The 22,590-nt window shown below is 36.2% G+C and overlaps 1 protein-coding gene across 3 annotated transcripts in view; it reads right to left on the reverse strand.

The window, feature by feature from the left end:
- SGCZ (sarcoglycan zeta) overlaps positions 1–22,590 on the reverse strand; it is a gene marked incomplete at both ends in the record, with an annotated part of 869,709 nt that overhangs the window by 466,179 nt on the left and 380,940 nt on the right. The window lies entirely within an intron of this gene.

Below are 22,590 nucleotides of genomic sequence, written 5' to 3' on the forward strand. Positions count from 1 at the left end.
TACAAACAAATCATCCTTATGCCCAGAAATAAGGATATTACTTATGGCTTTGTTACCTTCACCGAATAAGCAGAGCATGACAGGAGTAAGGTAATCCCTGCATATTCATTTATACTCAGAGGGTAAATAAAGGAGGAAATCACTAAAGAATACTATTTGATAAATAATTCAAAGACATTGTCAATTAACAACATGATGGAAGAACTGCTGTTTGATAAAGACTTGTGGGGATTTAACTTGTGTTAATCAATGAAAATCATGAAAATATCTGTCCTTCTTTTAAAACTAGATTGGGGGAAAGTATATATCCTCAGATGCATTTGCTGGCCTTAATAATGTATGCACAAGAATACAAACATCATTTAACAAAAATTTTATGAGTGAATTTCATAACCAGAGAATGACATGTAACCCTCATTTAACCTGTTTGTAGTATGCAACTGGCAAATTATTTTTATAGCTTAAAGTTAAACAATAAATATTTACCTGTGGGACTAATTCAAATTTCAATAAAATTTGTAAATGCTTCCTATATTCTGTGGGGATAGTGGATAGAGTACTAGTTATATATCCTCTAAAAACACATCCAACTAACAGTTACTGAGTGTATCGCCTTACAGGAATCATCTCTAATGTTGCAATATTTAGGACTTATTTATACTACAAAGCTTATTCACTGTTCATCTGAAATTCAAGTTTAACTGAGGGCTCTGTATTCTTATTTGCTAAATCTGGCAACCTGAGTCATCTTAGTGAATTCAAAAAAGCATAGAAACTCAGGGTATATTTGGAGGACTTTTAGTTCAAAGTTTTTCTTAAACTTTTAGATGTCAAATGTAGGTTATAAGAAGTAGGGGGGATGGTGAAGATAAGTTGCAGGAAGATCCAATCATTAATATAAAGCTATTATTTTCACAGAGTAATGCCCTAATCATCAATTTTTATCCATTTATGTAATTAGTATAATTAAAGATAATTATTCTGTCACAGTGCTTTCATGGTCTTCATTAATTCAAATATATAATTGCATGAATTTTGGTCAGCTGGAAAAGGGAGATTTAAGAATTCACACACAGGGACTTCCCTGGTGGCGCAGTGGTTAAGAATCCACCTGCCAGTGTAGCGGACACGGGTTCGATTCCTGATCCGGGAAGATCCCACATGCCGCGGAGGAACTAAGCCCGTGCGCCACAACTACTGAGCCTGCGCTCTAGAGCCCGAGAGCCACAAATACTGAACCCACACGCTGCAACTACTGAGCCTGCACTCTGGAGCCCAAGAGCCACAACTACTGAAGCCTGCACGCCTAGAGCCCGTGCTCCACAACAAGAGAAGCCACCACAATGAGAAGCCCGCGCACCGCAACCAAGAGTAGCCCCCGCTCGCCGGAACTAGAGAAAGCCCGCACGCAGCAATGAAGACCCAATGCAGCCAAAATAAATAAATTAATTAATTAATTTAAAAAAAAAGAATTCACACACAAAAAGTGACTCTAACAAAGCCAATTTCTAAAAGTTTATTTGCGATGGCCGTGAATATTATACTGAACTGCTCCCAGCTGATATATCATATTGATATTTAAAGTAACACTGATATGCTCACTAAGGACACTTAAATGTTTACTAAACTCTCTAAAACAAACCTTATTGTGTTGAAAAGAAAAAGCTCTTCTCCCACAACACCCACAAGATGTTATTATGTCCTGCTTTGATCTACGACTCTTGAATGAATTGTAGATGTTTCTAATCTAAACACATTTACAACTCTAGGGCTAAAATGTCCATCAGCGGGTTGCCCTGAAGAGACCGCCTTTCCAGTTGCATAGAGTCCAGAACTGCACCAATTTCTCTAAGAAGCTGTGAGAGGAGGTTTATGCCAGCACATTTTTCAATAGACTGAACTACATAATGGAAAGTTTTCCTCAGGTGAAAGCTGATGATGTGGGTGAACGTCAAATAGATGTTCATGTCACAATGACATCAAATTTTGAAAGCCCTGTTTTGCAGCACCAAACCGTTCTATCTATTTATGCTAGAGATTGCAGAGATATATTTACATCCTGGATATTGAGTTCTTTTGGTTACTGAAAACATCTGGGATTAAATCCTGGCACTGACATTTATTAAATATGGGATGAGTCATAAATGTATCTCTATGAGCCTCACTTTCCTCACTTGTAAATTAGACACACGATGACCAATCCCATCACATACATGATCTAAATACGTCATTCTTGCCTATATGTAATATATACAAGTAATTACTTTTAGTGATAGTTCATTTTCAAGTCATGACAAACTGGTAATACAGAGAGGGAAATATTGGAAGACAATTCTCTATGGATCGCTTTCATTTCTGCTCATTTTGTGGGCATAAACACTGACGTCCTCTCTTGAAGATTAAGTATTTAAAGACATCTGTATATCAGTCAACCCTGGAAGATAGAGATAGTGTCTCCCTCCCCTCTGGGGCAGGATTTTTTTTACTGTCCAGTATAATAAAGAAATAATTCCCTCTATAATTCCCTCTGGGACATATGCAGCTTGCTATCTCTTCTAGAGGATCATCGAATTTCTTAAACTCAAGATCCCTTGACTGTAATGAAAATCCATCACTCCTCCTCCTGGGGCTGCTTCCCTATGGCCCCCATGGGACTTGGGAGGCACAGGGAACGGATGTGAACATAAAGGTCATGCTGCTTGCTGTTTGCCAGTCATAAAGCACTTTGTCTCCAACCCAGGAGTCTTGATCTTCTACCATCATGTATGAAACTGTGGCAGGCCAACATTTTTGCTTGCAAGAAGGCAAAATCTCAGACTTTTTACGATTTTTTGCAAGGTACAATCATGATACCTTGAATATAGTGATAGGAAGTATTGTCAGAGCTTATCAATGTATTTCCAGGGGTGTTAAATCCTTTTTTCTAATTAGAGCAAATAACTTAAAAGACAGTCCTCTTTAGAGGTCAGTTGTGTAATTTCTTTGGGTCAATACCTATAACCTAAAAAGCTCCACTGCAACACCCACATCAAGACTAAATCACATATATTGAATCTCCAGGTTTCTTGCTTGTAGATCAGTGTTACACAACATACAAGTGTGTAAGCTCCATGAGGGAAGGTGTTTTGTCTGCTTTCCTCCTTTCCAGGGCCTAGAGCAGTGCCAGGCACAGAGTAGATAAATTATGAATCTTTTTTGATAGAATAAAGTAGTATGATCCAATAGAGTAAATATTTCATAAAGCAATGTATCTGATTTGAACTATTGTCCAGAAACAAAACGAATTTTTTGCCTCTTTTATCTTCCCAACTTATCATAATATTTTGATTCAGATCACAGCTAAGAGTATATATTTGAAAATAAGTACTTTGAATCATCTAATTATACAATGCAACTTCCCATTTTTAAAAGAATAGCAATTTTTTAAAAATTATATTGACCAGAAAGCAGTAAAATCTCACAGAGGAGGGCTGTATAAAATGAGAAGTAAAGAGCACAGGATCAGATACTTGCAGTGCTATTTGACAGAAAGTCATTTAACTTCACCACGCCTCAGTTTCCTCATATGTAAACTGGAAATAATAATTCACATATTACAGGTTTGCTGTGAGGTTAATGAGTTAATTTATGCAAAGTAATTAGTACAGTGCCTAGTATAAGTGCTGAATGAGTAAGGAGGAACCTCACACAAAAATCTGAGAGCTATCTTAATTTAATACAACTAAATCAGATTCCATAACTAGTTGTTAGTAACATGATAAATTCAAGGCAAACCAAAAATACGAAAAAAAAAAGCAGGGATTTCCTACCCTATGATTTGCTGAACTCTGTGTTCTCTCTGTCTTTTAAAGTTCATTATGCTTATCTGCTGGATAAATGGATATTCAGTTTACTTTGATCCTTTTATAAATAATGAACTATATGTATAAGTTATCATAGAGGAAGTAAACATCAGTGGGCTTTGCACAGAGATATTTCTGTATTCTAAAGAACAATCAGTGAGTATGGTGGAGAAGTCATGGGGTTTGAAGTCGGATAATGTTAAATTTAGATTTACTCTGTGCCATTATTAGCTGTGTGACCTTAGAAAATTTGCTGAACCTCTCTGATCATCAGTATCCACATTTACAAAACAGGATTAGTAACATTTAATTCATAATCTAGTATATAGGTTAGATAAAATCACATATATCCAACATAGTAAGTGTTAAAAATAATAACCACCTTTATTAGTTTAAAAAAGTTATTTAAGCTAGTTACTGATATTTCCTAAGTTCTTCAAAATGTCATTTATATATTTGGTTCTCCACTACAGTCAGATACTGGTTAACACAGTCTCTGAGATTGCTCTGCTTGTCAAGTTCTTAGGAAAGCCCTGGCTTTCAGCCTTTTAGAAGCATTTTATGCTATTACAAGCCTGTGAAATATGATTCAATGCAGTCAAATTTTGAACCAAAAAGCAGCTCAGTGTCTTTCCAACCTAATAGTGTGGAAAAGATCATTCTCCGGGGTTGCTGAAACCAGACACAGAGCCTCCAAATCCCTCACATCTGCTCACTTACAAGCACAGTTGAATTCACTGTCCCTTTCTTCTTCAGGCCTTCATAACGTTCAGCTCTGCATCCTACTGTGCTTTTATCTCAGAAACTCTCTTCTGTCTGGATAGTAAGCACTTGATGTTCTTAGCTCTTTGAATGTCTGCAGAGGAGACACTGTGTTGCAGACCAAAGAACTTTGAAGAATAATTCCCAACCCAGTTGATATCTGCTCACCAAATACATAAGTATGGAGAACACTGGTAAATACCTGGAGATGTACTAATACCACAGAGCAGGTATAAAGAAAATTCAGTGATGGCTTAATACCTACCCATAGTAAGTAAGATGTAAAACACAAAAGGAGAGAATTACCTAATAGTTCCATATAACCTTAGTTCTATGTAGCCCCTGCAAAGAAGTATTTAATACTGAAAATACTTTGAGTATTATAAATGAGTATACACAAAGATAGTTGGGAAATATGGGTTTCACTTTGGGAGAAAAAAACACAGCATGGGAAAGGTGAAGAAAAACCCTATAATGCTGGATTTGAATTGCAGCAAGCATACTGCACAATCATTTCTATACAGCTCAAGAGTTCTTTGAAGCTGTTTTTACTCTTAGAATATAGTCATCCTAAAACCATCCATTAAAGTAACTTGAAGAAATGACACTCAAGCAGCAATGAGTATATCTAGTGTCCAGATATTAATTTCTAAATACTATTCCTTTATCAAGTGTTCTTGGAGAAATGGCTAATTCCAGGTCGGTGCAGGGGAAGTATAAGAAAAACATTTTGTTTTACCAGAAAATGAGTAAATGCTTAAATGGGAAAGTGAGTAAATGCTTAAAAATGGAACATATCATAAAGCACGCAGGAGCCACATTAAAGAATTCTCCCTAATCAAACTTGAGATTTGGGGGGAATAAAGCACTTCTTCACAAAAAAATTTCAGATACTGAACACAGATGTAATACTAGAACTCAGACAAAATACCAATGGATTACTGGGAAAAAAGACTGATACACAATCTCAAAGTATACCTAAGAGATTACTTCTTAATTACAGGTGGAAATGCACATCCTTAAAATGAGGAAGTCTAACGGTTAACACATTAAACAAATGATCACACAGTCTCCTCAATAATGGAGTAAACAGACATAATTTCTCCTGATGTGGTGCAAAAATAAGTGTAACTCAACACCAATGTACTATTCTTGCCAAAATGAATCTACACATGAAGAAACCATAAGCTACATCCAAATATGAGATATTTTAAAAAGCAACTGGCCTCAACTCATCAAAAATGTCACTGTCAAGAAAGACAAACATCACGGGAGTAAGGGCAGCTGTTCTAGGTTAAAGGAGACTAAAGACACGTGAACAAACGTAATGCCTGCCCCTTGATTGGATCCTGGACCAAATTTTTTTAAAAATTGAGAACAATTAGAAAAATGTGAACATGGACTAAAAATTAGGTAATATTGAGACACTACTACATATTGGAGAATCATAATCATGCTACTAATATATAGGAAAATATCCTTTTTCTTAAGAAATACTTAATGATAATATCTATGCATGCAGAATCATGATGTATGTAGTAATGTATGAACCATTACTTTCAAATGGTTTGACAACAGAAAATGTGGTAAAATGTTGCCAACTGGTGAAGGGTGGTCATTGTACTATACTATTCTTTTAATTTTCCTAGAACTTTAAAATGTTTTCAAAACAAGATGGAAATAAAAATAATATGTAAAATGCCTAGCAAAGTGCTAGATACATACCAAGTACACAAGATTTCACATCTGGTATGATGTCCTGGGTCTCATAGTTTCTGACAAGTTTCTATGAATCAGCCTTCCTTACAACCTCAATAAATGATGCCCCTAACCTATTTTAGAGACCTGATGGATATTATCCTATACCCTCCCAGAGTCATCAAAAAAGAAGTTTCAAATATATTTAATAACCTTATTTTATGATAGAAATATAAAATAAGTAGAATAAAATTTTCCATCAAAGTGATTATATCTTGAAATTTTTTGAAAGGGCAAGCCCTCTGTTATATAAAACATTAATATATAAAACATTTTATTTTCTCATATGCTATAGAGATGAGGCCTATACAGACTCATAACTGGAAGCCTGAAATATAATTTAATTCTATTGCTATGAAGCTAAATAAATTTCACCCTTTATCCATTCATAGACAAGTGCACACTGTCTTCTGGCAGAGACTCCCACAGAATGGAAAGGCAGATAAGTAGACAGGATGAATATATCACCCTACTATATATCCTGCAGGGAAGAATATTGTACAACAATAAAGTACCAGTTATACATAAAACTATTAAGCAGAAGACATAAAATTACAATTATCTAAAAGCCTCAGTAAACAAGCGCATTTTATAGCATGACAAAAGCTAACAGAAATGATGAGACAAAGTGTGGAGAGAAAGCCTTGGTAAAGATCAGTCACCAAATTCTTTTGCTATAAAGCGGTTCAAATTATGCCCATGACTTATCCTGCAAAAAGTAAAATCAAAGTAAAAAATAAAATACAAACATTTAAAGGAGGCGTTTAATCTTGGAGGAGATAAGATGCTAGGTACATCATCATCATTGTCATATTCACCAATTATTTTTTGACCAACTCATGTACAATATTTCTATTTTTAAAGAAATCCCATTAAGTATGGAAAAATAAAAATTATTCTTAGGCTTACTTGTGGTATAGTTTAACAGGGTTATATATGACCTAGAGAAATGTTGTAATTCAAAACAATATATTTATTTGTTCACGTACTGGACTTTTCTCCTGAATGATGAACTTCTTAAGGTTTGAACTGTATCTTCTCAATTTTAGCCCACCATGTAAGAAAATTCCTGGCTTATATAAACTCAATAGATATTTGTTTAGTTAGGAAAATAACAATAATCCATTTTAATATAGTTTTCATTAAGCTCGACTTGGTTTAACATCAAAGGGAGTTTTACAGAGAAGCACATTAGAAAAGAAATATCTTGAGAAGAATATAAAGTTCTTGCAGAGGCTAATTTTGAAACAAACAAAAAAACCCTATGTTTAACAATAAGGTGTAGAATTATATAAATTCTATTATATAGTGTTGTATTTTTAAACACTTCTCTTAACCTTCCTTCATAATACTTTGAAGCTACTCCTACCCTTGAATCTGGGCTAGCTTTTCACCACTCTGTCCCATGAGATGATGAGCTATGGCAAAAGTGACACTGCTCAAGTTCTACAGCTTAGGCCTCCAAGACCCTGCAGTATCCTCTTGGTGCAGCCATTTAAGGAAACCCAGGCTAGTATTGTGGGACGTGTGTTTTAGTTTATACATAGTCTGCTTAGTTCTAGACCAAAGTAAATTTAAATAAGGAAGCTATTATTGTCAACAATGCAGAAACGGTTTTAGTGGACCCAGGAACAACGCCAGTACAACACCATGACTGTAGCATTAACATCACATTTTCTCAATTTTACAATCACTCACCATCAAATTTACGCTAGCCTTTTGGGTAAAGCAACTGAATAATTTAACTAGTTAGACAAAGGAATGTGACTGAGAATGTGTAATGAGCTCCCCAGTAGCAGAGGGATGAAGGCAGTTCTGAAATCTGCCTCTCTACTTTCTAGCAGAAGTTTTTTTGCACCCTTAGTTCAAATGAACGTTATTCAGCATCTTAATACAGAAGTTAGGCATGAATGGAACGTCTACAGTCACAGTAGAGGAAAGGGTGTCAACAAGCAGTCCTGGTGCAGCACACAGCCACGGGCTGGTTCTGAGACACCTCTGCAGTTCTGAATGCTGTGCAAGGCACTGTGAAAACAGCTAAAGGCTCTATGAGAGTAGAGATGATCTAATTCATATTTAGATTCTGCCTCACTACCAGAACAATGCTTTGTGTGACACAGATCCTTGGTTGCTATTTGAGAAATGAATACAGAGAAAAAAGCTAGAGAACAACAAAATAGTAGTAACAAAGTCCGTATGATTTTTAACTACGCCTACCTATACATTATGGGGATTTATGACATCTGTGTGAAATTTCTGATTCTATAAAACGCTTTCACATGTGACCTTCAAATGTTCTCTAGAGGAAGGAAAACACTGAATGAAGAAGAGGCTGTGTTCTTCCAAGACTGAACTATTCAGAAAAATGTATTTAGAGACTTTGTGAATTGCAATAATTTTTTCTACTGACTGAGCTCCTGTGTAGTGTCCTATAGTGAAACTGAACTGAAATAATTCTTCCTTTTCATTGCTTACCTCAACACCAAGGAATGACTTAAGCACTGTGGGGAAAAGAAAGAAAGAAGATAATATTTTATCTATCTAAAAGTATTTCTCCAAACCTAAAATTTTGTTTTGATATTTAAATAAATATCTGTTCAAGAACAGTAATCATAAATGCCAGTTAACATTATGTAGTTTCTTGATTATGACCTCATATCAGCCAGTATCCCTTCCCCATCAGGATCCAGAACCAAGCTGTAGGCAGTCACCATGTCCCATCAAATTCATTCACCTTACATAAAGAGACCCTTGAATATGATTGACTCTTTTTGTAATACAGCATCACAGGACACTTGGGGAGGGAGGAAGGGAACAGAACTATGTTGATCCTTCACAGAGCTCCCATTTGAAATGAGTCTCTGCTTGTCCCATTCTGGCCATTGTTCATGATACCAGTGAGTAGATCATTAACAGAGCATTCACTTAACTGACAGAATAATGCCGAAATATTTCTTATAAATCAGATGAATATCCAGAAACTTCACTGGCAGCATGATGGATCTTTTAAGTCCTGACCATTATATACAGATGGAGATACTGGATGAATTATTTAACATGCTTGGACCCTCTCTGATAAATATGCACACATACCCCCCAGTCACCGGGTAGGTGGAAATAAGGCAGTGAGAAAATAAAGAAGATAAATCTACCAAATAAATTCCTAATAAGGAATAAAGTGTAGCAGAAAAACCTTAGGGAACAGGGAAAAACAGATGGAGAAAGACAAATTATGATAGTAATGATAATGACAATTATGTAAATAAAAAATGAGAATAATGAACATTCCTTTTTATGATATGTCTCATCTAAGAAACTCATAAGGGGCTTAGCATATGACAAACAGATTGCAGATAAACCATTCATCATGTGGTAAAATTTTGTGGATAATGGTAGCAAGCACAGTTTATAAGATAGAAAGATAGAAGAAAGGAAGAACTAACTCTTTTTAAAAAGATAGAAAACCAACATGGGTTAAGCTTAAAAGCAAATCTACTTTTATTTATATGTACTTAGGAAAGGAAGGACTGGCCCATTAAAGCAATTCAATAGTTCCCACTCTCTGCTGAAAAAAAAATCAAATTTCTTTCCGTAAGCTGCAACTCAATTGGCTGGTCACCTTAACTATGGTCAACTACCTGTGGTTTCCTGAACACATCTTACTCCTTCATGTCTCCATGACGTTGTATTTGCTCATACTCTTCCTCCCAAAGTTCACTTGAAAAATAACCAGTCTCTAGACCAGTATCAACAGAACCTTTCTGTAAAGAGCCAGATAGTAAATATTTTAGGCCTTACAGGCCATGTGATCTCTGTTGCCACCACTCAACTCTACTGTAGCAGGAAGGGAGCTGTCCATAACACATAAACAAATGAGTGTGTCTGTCTTCCAATAAAGCTTTACTTCCGGACATCAAAGTTTAAATTTCATATGATTTTGCATGTCAAAAAATATTATTTTTCTTTTTGTTTTTCTAATAACCATTTGAAAATGGTAAAAAACATTCTGGGATAGTAGGCAGTACAAAAACAAATGGTTAGCCATATTTGACCCATGGAGGGGAGTTTGCTGATCTCTGATTTAAACAAATATTGCTTTGTGAAATTGTTCCTAATACACTCCAGGGCCAGGTACTCCTTTGCCTTATTTTATAGTACTTTGTTGTTTATATTGCCTTTCTCCAAGCTACCATTTCTTCCAAACTGAATTCCTTGAAAATATCAGCTCACAAATACGTAGTGGTTAAGAACATAGATTCTGGAGTCAGACTTACTAGGGTTGAATGCAAGTTCCAACAGTGACTGCATTGTGACCTTTAAAAACATTTAAGCTTGTTTTTTTTTTCATTTGTTAAAAACAAAATGAAAACAATAATTGTCCATATATAACAATCATTTTGAAGCATGCTTAAAAATGTGGTTTATATAGTTCAATGATGCTAACCTAGATTTGAAAAGAGCTCTAAACACATTGGTAGTTGAAAATGAGAACGTTTTGAAAAATTATACTTGGCAGAATTTTATCTTCAGTTTGTCTAATATAGAACCTGATACATAAGTGGTGCTCATAGTACTTTTTGTGTTGAATGAACGCATTTAAAATTTAACTATTTTCTATTCTTTCCTCCAGTGGTCAGTATATTGGGAGGGGGATGGTAGAGAGGTAAACCCATGTACAATTTACATAGTTAAAGTTAAATATGATAAAGGTTTTTTAAAATATATGCATGGTATTTTTGCATATTCATTATTTGTTTGAGTAGGCACAGATGACCATCATGAGCACAGATATCCATTATTTGTTCACTAATTCAGGAAACTTCCACTGAACCTGCATTCTATGTCAGATATATTGTTAAAATAAAGAGTAAGACATGCGGACTTCCCTGGTGGCGCAGCGGATAAGAATCTGCCTGCCAGTGCAGGGGACACGGGTTCGAGCCCTGGTCTGGGAAAATCCCACATGCCGCGGAGGAACTAAGCCCGTGCGCCACAACTACTGAGCCTGCGCTCTAGAGCACGGGAGCCACAACTACTGAGCCCATGTGCTGCAACTACTGAAGCCCGTGCGCCTAGAGCCTGTGCTCCACAACAAGAGAAGCCACCGCAGTGAGAAGCCCGCACACTGCAACGAAGAGTAACCCCCGCTCACCACAACCAGAGAAAGCTCGCGTGCAGCAACGAACACCCAATGCAGCCAAAAATAAATAAATAAATAGATTTATTTAAAAAAAAAAAAAGAAAGAATAAGACATGGTATCTACCCCAAAAAGTTCACAGTTCTGCAGTTAAGATAGACACATTAACTAATGATATCAATAAAATGCAAAAAGTGCCATTTTTTGGGCAAAAAATGCAGAAGTAATTGAACATGTGCATGGTGTATCCAGGGAATCCAGGGAACTCATCAAAAAATATATTTTTGTAAATAAATAAGTTGAAAATTGAAAGAAGTATTGAAGATAAATAGAATTTGTCAGACTGACAGATGAGTTTTCCAGGAAGAGGAACATCTTTTACAGGAACACAAGTGCATTCAGCAGCTTTGCTTTTTCAGACCAAAAAGTCAAAACAAAAACCAAAAACCAAAGTGTGAGGGAGAGGTTAAGATGAAGCTGAAGGTGGAAGTTCCAATCATGGATGTATGGTACTTTATGATAAGGATTTGACACATAGAAATCATAAGGATTTTCAGAAGAGAACAGACTTTGGTACCCAAGAAGAAGGACTCAGGGCAAAAGGAGAGGCAGGCACGTCTAAATCACATATCAATGGTGAACCAGCAAAGGAGTAGTACCTTTGAGTAGTGTTCTGGGACTACTCAAAGCTAAGGAAAGAGGGGAAAAAGGGAACATATTCAATAGAACTGTGTTACAATCAAATGACCACAGGACATCCCCAAAACATTTACACCTAGTGAGTCATTTAGACATAACATAGCTTATATACATGACAGCCTAGACGCAATCTGCTCTTTATTTCATATTGATTTAATAATTACCTCTAAATTAAGTTGAATCACAAATGAATTGTAGTGTAAATGAAAAAGGAGCACACACTTTGGAGCCAGTGAGACCAGGCCTTGTTGCTATGTGACTTGGACAAGGTATGACCCTCTCTGGGGCTGTTTTTTAAGAAGTAGGCTTTACCTTTAATTTCTTCATCTATAAAAGAAAGATTCTACCTGCTTTATTGAGCCATTATAAATTAAGTGAGATGGTGTCTATAAAATGCCTGGTGCAGGGCCTATTATAGAATAAATTCTCCATTTCTATCATTCTCTTTGTCTATCTTTCTGCTGTGGGAGTCACAGAATAAAGATGAGGCATGGCGTACACCTACAGAAAATTCATGGTCATGCTGGGGTGAGAACTATTACAATGAAAAACTGAATAAGACAGTACACAGTTTAAAAATTCATAGAATAAATTTTGAAGTGGAAAGTGGTCAGCAAAAGACAATATAATTTTAAGTGAAAAGTTATAGATACAAGTCTATAAAGTTTATGTGTGTTTTTACACTGAAAAGAAATGCAGTAAAATGTTAACTGCAATGTTTTTTTCTCTCAGCAAAGAGAAAAAAAACCTAAATGAAACTATGTACTCATAGTCATTACCAATATTATATACATCTAATTACGTTAAAACGTATATTTATATGTAATAATATAATAAACAATGTTTAATAGCATATATCATATTGTGTATACATAATATAATAATATTAAATGATATATATATTATCATTATGATATATAATAAAATATTATTAAAATGCAATATATAGATACATATAAATTATATAAATATAAATGTAATAATACATAGTATATATAATGTAAATATAAAATAATATATAGTAAGTTATATATATATATTACATATATATGGAGAGAGAAGACTGAGATGCTTCTTTTAAAATTTAGAGTAATGTGTATAATATTGAATATCACATAGGAAATTTGAAAATTAAGCCAGGCCAGTTTATGTTCATGGAGTGAAGTGAACTTTGTGTGCTAAAAACACATCTCTTACCTTCAAATACAATTAAATATGGCAAAAGTCTCATTTTATATTTTCTAGAATTACCATATTAATGTTTCAGTTTTTCATGTCACATTTACTATGTCAACTCAATCCAAGTTTCTGAGTTAAACCCTTTTTTTTAACTTCTGTAGAACATAAACGAATATTGATTCAATATCAGTATATATATATTGAAAGTGATGCACTGTAAAATATTAGTTAAGATATATTATTTAAATTTTAATTCATCAAGTTATCTAAATATGTTTGCAATCAAATGCATTTGTGAAGCAGTGACATGTTCTGTTCTTTTTGCAAAGACAAACAGGCTCAGGAAAAACATAAATTTCATATTCCATTACTTAAGGAGAAAAAGACTTCCATTATTCAAACCAAAGATACATTAATGATGAATTATTTGTATTAGAACACTACATAGGGAAAAGTTATTTTTTTCTAGAGAAATTTTCGTGCAAGTGGTTTCAACTTGAATCAACATGTCATAATAATAATCAATTATAATCATAATAATCATAATAATAATCATAATCAATGTCATAACTGGGAATATTTTTAACATCTTAGATATATCATATATTTCATATAATATACTATAAACATTATTTTTATTTATTTATTTTTTTTTTGCGGTACGCGGGCCTCTCACTGCTGTGGCCTCTCCCGTTGCGGAGCACAGGCTCCAGATGCACAGGCCCAGCGGCCACGACTCACAGGCCCAGCCGCTCCACGGCATGTGGGATCCTCCCGGACCGGGGCACGAACCTGTGTCCCCTGCATCGGCAGGTGGACTCTCAACCACTGCACCACCAGGGAAGCCCTAAACATTATTTTAAAAGAACATAAATATTTGCATATTTTCATCAATCTTAATTAAAAAAAAATACATGTGGCTCCTAATAGTTCAAAGAATAAGATGGACTTTTCAATGTGCTCTAAATTTTTTCTGGACCATAACTTCTTGCACATTCCCCCTTGCAAGTTTTCATATGTAATATTGATTCATATTTGCCCTCTATGCCCAAACAAAGGGAACAACAAAACCTTGTTGTTCCTGCTGTTGGGTTTTCTATCAAGATTAATGATACCATTATATATCCAGATGGGAGAAGCTAAGCCATGTGATCAACATTTCAAACTCTTCTGGTTGCCTACTTCCTTCCATTCAGGGGACAGAGTGCACTTTCTTTTTAGAAAGGGTCATGCCCTTCCACTGTAACACAAGCATTTTTTAGAATAGATACAATGATAAAAATCAAATTACTTCTAATCTTCCTCTATATTGCCAACACTACAATGCATCCTTTCTGCTCCTGAACAAAAGCAGAAAAGCAACACACACCATATAAAGCTGTAAGACTGACAAGGTGAGTGAAGGTCCATAAGTCACAGCAGAGCCCCTTAAACAAAGAAGGAAGAGAACACTCCACACACAATTGCCTCAATTTCTCTAAAAGTTGGAAAAAGGCAAGAAAGGAAGTGGGATGTTATGTTTAAAGAAAGAAGGTATTTAATATTAATTTTAAATACCTGACAGTATTAATTGAAACAGGCAACTGAAGGCTGATCTCACTCTCTCCTAAGTGACTGCCTCTCTTATTGTAGCCAAAGTTAAATTAGCGTGGACCTGGTGAGCATATAACCTTCACAGTAGTCAACAGAGCTAAGAATATTTCCACCAATTAGTCTGTAAAAATGATTACATTTTACATGTAAACATAAAGAGCTGGCTCAACATTTTAACTCAGATGAAATAGTGTTTTGCTCCTATAGTTCTTTGTTTTCGTATAGTTTTAACTTCTCTATATTTTGCACAAATTGAAAGGAAGAACTGATTGAAAACCACTTCTAGTTTCTTCTGGTTTTCAGTGAGAAACAGGAACACAGGATCCTGGCATAGGATTTCCTTACACTTCATCACGACGTCATCACATCCCGTCAAAGTCAGAGATCTGACAATTGCTATCTCCTTCTTATACCCTTGCTCTCTTCCACCCCCCTTGTTATTGCTCTTGCTCAGAGCCTCACTTTATTTTACCTCCACTGTTGCCATTGTATACTAGCTTGTTGGTTTCCCTCCTTTTTCTCATCTACTTTAACCTCTGCCCTCTTAATGCAGACAGACTGATTCTTCCAAAACTCACGTAGTATCACTCCCCTTCTCAGAAACCTCATTGTGGGCCATTCTCTTTAGCACGACTTTTGTATATCCTTGTAATCAGGCTGCAAAATTGGCTCTAGGTTTACTTTCTAATGAATTTCTCTCCAAACAACCTTCTTTGGTCAACTCACAACCTACCATCCCACAGATACTTCCCTGACATTCATCAGGTAACATCTCTCAACACAGAATGCCTCCATCCTTGTTTTTTGAACCCTTTTCATTATTGAAATCTGAATTGAAATGTCACAATCTTCCTGAAGAGGAGAGAACACAATCATCTCACATTCGCTCCACGTGATGTTTAATATTATGTGTCCACTTGTCTGGGCCGTAGTATCTAGATACATCATCAAACATTATTCTGGATGTTTCTGTGAGGGTATTTCTGCATGAGACTGACATTTAAATCAGTGTCCTCTAAAATGAGGGTGGGCCTCAACCAATCAGTTGAAAGTCTTAATAGCACAAAAGACTGACCTCCCTCAAACAGGAAGGAATTCTGCAGCCTGACCAAGTTCAGACTTGAACTCTTGATTTGGTTCTTCTCTGAGCCTCCAGCCTGCCAGGTTAATCTGCAGAGTTTAAATTTGCCAACCACCAGAATTCTACAAGCCAATTTAAAAAAATACATCTGTATATAGGAGATTTATGTGGATATACTCATACACAACCTATTGTGTTTTTTTTCCCTCTGGAGAAACCTGATTAAACACCCCACAACATGCTATCGCCATCTGGAACTTAGCTCATACTCTTTTCAGTTAAGGTGAAGGGTTGCCCATGCTTCCCTCTCTGACTAAATAATAAATCTATTAAGATAGGAACCACATTTTACTGCCTTTATGGCTAGTTCCACAAAAATGTCTGGCACATGGTTGGAGCTTAGTGTTTAATTAACTGAATCAATCCACATGGTCTATGAACACAACTTTAAAAAGATACCTGTATTAAAATGAGTAATATATGATTATTCCTCCTTGCCATAGATGCCCTCATCAACTCCAGGTTTGGAGGACATCCTGGATATGACTTTGTGCAAAGTATTTAAAAATCATTAGCTTGAGATGTCATTAACTGAATCAATGATCCTTGTTAGCATGAAGGCGATATAAGTAAGCCAACATGAACAAGTATTACTAAGCTTTCAAAAGGTTCCCTAATCTCTTATTATCCTTACTGTTTTGCTCCCTAATTACTTCTTTAATCAACTGGTTATCTATTAAGTACTCATTTAATTACCTTACATGTAGGTAATGGTTATACTAAGAACCTTTGAAGGTTTCATTCCAACCGTCTACGAAAATGATCACTGTAGTGACTTTGACTCAAACACCACATGAAGAAGAACATGCTCACAATGAAAATATTCAAATATGTAAACAAATATTCACAACTATAATGTAGTAAACTGTGAAGACAATTACACTTAACAGATGTGCAAAAAGGGCAATGGACCTCAGCTGGTTACAGCTTCAGTAATGGGAGGATGCAGGATGGTGGGAGAAAAAGGAAGATGGACTCTTGCATGTGGGCTTTCCCCAACTAAGGCCATCGTGGAAAAATAGAAACATTATAATTTGTGTACAACAATATCATTAAAGGGATGCATATGGAAACAAACTAAAGCATTTAAAAGCTGATAGATAGCGGGACTGGAGGAGAAAGAACGGGAACTCCGAACTCTTATTTTACAGAATTTTTAATATGGTAGATTAAGGCCTATTTTATGCTTTTTAATTTACTTTTCAAAGAAAATATCTAGAAAGTGAAAATGGCTATACTCTTCATTTTGTTAAAACACTGAAATTAATTAAATGTCAAGTTGTAGAGTAACTAGTAGATTAGCCTCAGAAAAGCAATCACTTGATGTGCACCTTGGAGAAAAGACAGTGGAATAAAATATAATTTTCACTTTACTAAATAATACCCAATGTTTAGACAGCTTTGGAGAGAGCCAGATGCAGTCCTGCATGTATTAGGCCTGCAAGGAGGAAGATATGAGTCTCAAGTGTGGTGAATATCCACAGTGAATGTAGACTATCAGATTATGTCATTGTGACTTAAATTTAGCAAATGCTTAAGGATGTAGCATTTGAAATACATGGAAGTTTATTTAGAATTAATAAATTTAATTTAAATTTAGAATTAATACACCCTAATAGAAGCTAGAGCATTTCACTAAAAATTTCATTACTAAGACATGAATTAGAGCAGTAAAATAAGAAATATGCCCTAAATTATTTCAGAAGCCATAATATATAGCAATATTATAATTACAGATATGATCAGCTGATAAAATAAATGACATATTCAGTTTTTTAAAGAGACACTGGGATAACAAAGAATGTGTCAGTATTTTCTACACAGTTCACAGAGGAAAAAAGTACTTTGATTTTAAATAACTAATGTAAACCATTGGAGAAATTACCACAGCTTAATCTAAAAATATTAAAATCACTTTCCTTAATATCTTTAAAAGAATTTCTTTTTTTTAGTTGAAGATCCAGTCAAGAATTGTGTACTGCATTTAGTCTTCACGTATCTTTAATCTTATATATTCTGAAATGCTTCATTAACCTTTTAATAGTTGCAATGTAGTACTTAAGACACATGCATATCCATGTTCACAAGAAATATGCACTAAACTATTTACAAGGCATGACGTCTGCTTCCCAACTCGTGACCCACAGAAACCAGGAAACAATAAATTATTGTTTTAATCCACTAAGTTTTAGAGGTACTTGATAAGCAGAAATAAATACCTAATGCAAATTAAATTATGGTAAAATTTTATAAAATTCAAAATCAACTGAAACTAAACATTGCTAAACATACATACATATCCTGTAAGACTGTTTTAATAACATCAAAAATTAAGAATAATGTTTACTTTTTGTGTGCAAAGGAAATGGGATTGAACAGTTGAGGAGCACATAAATAGAAGAAACTTATCAGCAATGTTCTAATGAGTAGAGCTTTCATAGTTGATCATTGAATTATTAATAATTGCATTTAATTTGATTTTTAAAAGTCATGCATGGACCAAAGAATACAGTGTTTCCTCATCCAGGGATTATGTCTATTTTGAATTCTGTGAATTGCAGATCCACTGAGAGTTTTTGAGGGACATGGCAGGGTGGAAAATAATATTACCCTTAGAGTCAGAGTGCTTTACCAATTTTTGTAAGATATAATCTATCAGAGGTTGGCCATTCAAAAAGGGAAAATGAACATGAAAACATATAATGCCCTAGTTATCCCTGAGATAGAAACATATTCGGTTGAGAGAATTTAATATTACACATCATTTAGCATCTATTTTTTATCATTTTATAGTATCTATTAGACTTGTAACAAAGAAGATAAACACTTTTCCTGATGAAAAGAAGAGGGTCTGCTCCTCAGGAAGGCAGGTGGTGGTAGAGAGATGGGAAGAATAATGAAATTTACCTTCTTAAAATAACTTTCTAGACCCAAGATGATGCAACTTCTATTCAGGGTACTACATCAGTAAATAAAAACTTAAATAACTTTCATGTCCCTGTAAATTCTCTGCTTGACTAGAAAGGCAATATATCCAGTCAGCCAATCCCCAAATGCCAAGCCAGTGCTGGGCTTTCTTCTCATCCCAAATAAGGTTGACTATGTGGACCCAGCCAATCAGGTATTTCCTATTATTCTCTTCCTTGTTCTTTATTCACTATCCTATAAAAGCTTACCTTCTACCTCATTTTGCAGTTCTCCACAAGAAGGCTGTCTGCTTCATGAAGTGTCAAAGCTTGTTTGTATCACCTAAATTGTCTTCTTCAAACATTTTTTTGAGTTCTTGGTGATGAGGAATAGGATCCAAAGCTGATGGCTAATGGCCTTTGGGACAAGGAGACTCACAGGTGAGGCCCTTAACTGAACCCTCTGACTTCACTGTTCCACTCTTCCATTCCCCATAATGGAGGGCATTGTGTAAGCCGCTCAGATTTCAACTCTGCGCCTTTGCATACAGTTCTTGGATCCAAACAAACTTGATTTTTTATTTTTTTTTATTTTATTTTATTTATTTATTTTTTTTGCGGTACGCGGGCCTCTCACTGTTGTGGCCTCTCCCGTTGCGGAGCACAGGCTCCGGGCGCGCAGGCTCAGCGGCCATGGCTCACAGGCCCAGCTGCTCCGCGGCATGTGGGATCTTCCCAGACCGGGGCACGAACCCGTGTCCCCTGCATCGGCAGGCGGACTCTCAACCACTGCGCCACCAGGGAAGCCCCAAACTTGATTTTTTAAATAAAAATTGTTCCCAGAACTGTTCTGGGATCCTAGAAAGGCTCTGTGCTTTGTTAAAGTTCCCAGAAATGTTCTGGGTTCTGGAAAATTTCTGGGGTAGTTCTATTAAGAGTTCCCAATGAGTGGTAGCTGTTAGTGGACTCACAAAGCCTCAAAGTAAGTCCACAGCATAAACCACTGGGGGACTTGAGGATGCCATTAGGGTGTCCACCACCATAAAGAAATCTCTTGAAACGAAAAAATAGGTCTTTTGCTAATGGGAATCTTGGAAGCCAAGCCACAGAATTGATGGGCAAAGACAGAGCACTTAAAAGCTGTCAGAGGACTCACCACCTAACTCTAAGACTCTCATGTCTTAGATAAGTTGGTCACAGAGTGGGTTAGATTCACACTAGCTCAGCCTTGCCAAATTCTGGTAGATACCAGAGCTACATTATCTACTTTAAACTCCATTTGCTCAGGACCTTGAAGATGGGATCCTGGTAAAACCAGCAGAAGCTGGGGAAGGGTGAGCATCCTTACCAGAGTCAGCTCTCCTGGATCTCTGCAGTGCCCAGTCAAGAAAGGAAGGTAAAATTTCACATTGTCCCTTTCTTTCCGAATTCAGACTCTTGTGAATTTGGTTTGGGGTACCCATTGGTGGTCAATCTTTTCTCTCCCAGGGGCAGCTCTTTCCTTCTTGTTTGTCTCCTTTTGTGTCCTGAGAACTTGGCTTAGCTTTTTTCCTGCCTGGGACACACAGGTTGTTGACATTTGTATACACAGGCAGCTCAACTCTCAGGCTGGGGACCCCAAAGTATGGCTGGACAGAAAGGTGGGTTTCACTCCATTTGTGGTTAGGGTCCTACCAACTGTTGCCAGGTCTCAGAGGAATTGTCTAAGTCCTCCTTTCTTTTGGCTATCTTAGAGTGTGGCTCTAGATCTTGGGAGGGTAGCAACTTCTGGGGTTGGTCAATACTACCAGGAATATTTACTGTCTGTCCCAGCTGAAACTTGACAAGATATTTGAAAGGATTTTTTTTGTTTGTTTTAAGTAGCTCTATGGTCGGAAGTTGGCCGAATTGAAAGCTGATATTCAGAGCCTGACAGCAACTATTCCTAGGCTTTCTCCCCTAAGCTAAATGAAACTATGCACACAAAAGGGGAAAAATTTCAAAGACAAGCAGCTCTAATCTAAGACATAGGAATCTTTGGATTTCTATCTTAGTTGAAGATCTTCTCCTTATATAAAAAAGCACACTGAAGACAATATTGTGGGATAAGTATCAATAGATCAGCCACTTGATTATCATTTAGGTTGCATCCCAATTCTTTGAGTAAAAACAACTGTCCTACAAACTGAGGACAATTTGTACAACTTGTCTTACAAAATGAGTCTTTACAAGAACAGAAGGAGCACACCTATTTTTTTTTTACCAGTCTCCAAAACCTCCCCTGTTCATCTCAAAAGGCTTGTAGATATTGTCAAAGATCTGGATATAGGGAAGAAAGGTCCTTCTTGGTGGAACTTACATTCTTTCTCTGTGTCTTTTGAGATGTAAATGTTCTATCCTGTGTTTTCTAAGAACTGAGGGTCATCCCTTTGAAATGCAAACCACAAAGGTAATTCTTATCAGAAGGAAAAAAGAAAGAAAAGTTATTTGGAAACTAGGTGAAGGAAAAAATCTTAAAAATCTTCAACATAAATATTAGTGAAAAGTTTAAGCCATCTGGGCAAGTAACCTTAACTTATTCCATTTGTCAATTTAGATCCAACACTTCTATTTATAGACTAGTTTTGCATTATTGTACCTGTCTCATGGCTAAAATTTTTAATCAAAAGGTATAAGATCCCTGTTTGTGTTTGTCTGTATGTTTATGTATGTCTATGTATGTATGTTATAGATGTGTGCCGTTTTCTGCCCCATGATGGTATTGCCAAAATTAATTTGTAAAGAGTTGTATTTAATTTGCTTAAAGACAGACAAACATTTAAAATAGAGTTTAAACTCTCAGAAATATAGAATCTAACTCAAAGGTTTACATTGAGGCAGGAGATAGATGGGCCCCTGGCTGAGCAGCTGGAGTCTGTCCCCTGTGGACAGATACTCCAAGATGAAGAGCAGGAGCAGCTGAGCCCTGCCCAGATAAGAGACAACATGTTTCTGATTCTTGAGGTCAAGGACACCTTCCTGACTATACATGTGTAGAAAGGTTCCTTGGAGGTCAAAAGGGGAGCAATGTCAACCTACCCACAGGCCTCTTCGCTAGAATCCACCTTGGCTAAGAGATGTGCGTGCACATGGGAGGACCCCGAGATAAACCAAATACGGACTCAGAACCAGGCAAAGCAAGATGACTGGCCAAAGGAAACCTGGAAGTAATGCCCCATATAAATGATTCAAACTACCACAAGGGCACTACTCTTTCTCTGAGCATGCCCGTGTGTCTACCCACACATACCCTTTTTCCTCCTAATAAACACTTTACTTGTTTCACTACTTTCTCTCTGTGGAAATTCGTTTCTACACAGCTTATGGGCCAGGGCCTTGTCACTGACCACTGGTCGTGGCTAGGATTCAGCATTCTCACTGCCATGGCCTGACTTCAGTCTCTGGCCGGGGAACTGAAATCTTGCTTCAAGCCACTGCCGGCCAAGGCCACTGGAGATCAACATGATCTATGATAATGTTTGGTAAATAAAAGTTAGTCTATGCTTGTTGGTTTAACTAAACCAAACATGTCTTTAGAGTTATCAGCATCAAAT

Source organism: Hyperoodon ampullatus, assembly GCF_949752795.1.
Source record: "Hyperoodon ampullatus genome assembly, chromosome: 20".
In the NCBI taxonomy this organism is placed as follows: domain Eukaryota; kingdom Metazoa; phylum Chordata; class Mammalia; order Artiodactyla; family Ziphiidae; genus Hyperoodon; species Hyperoodon ampullatus.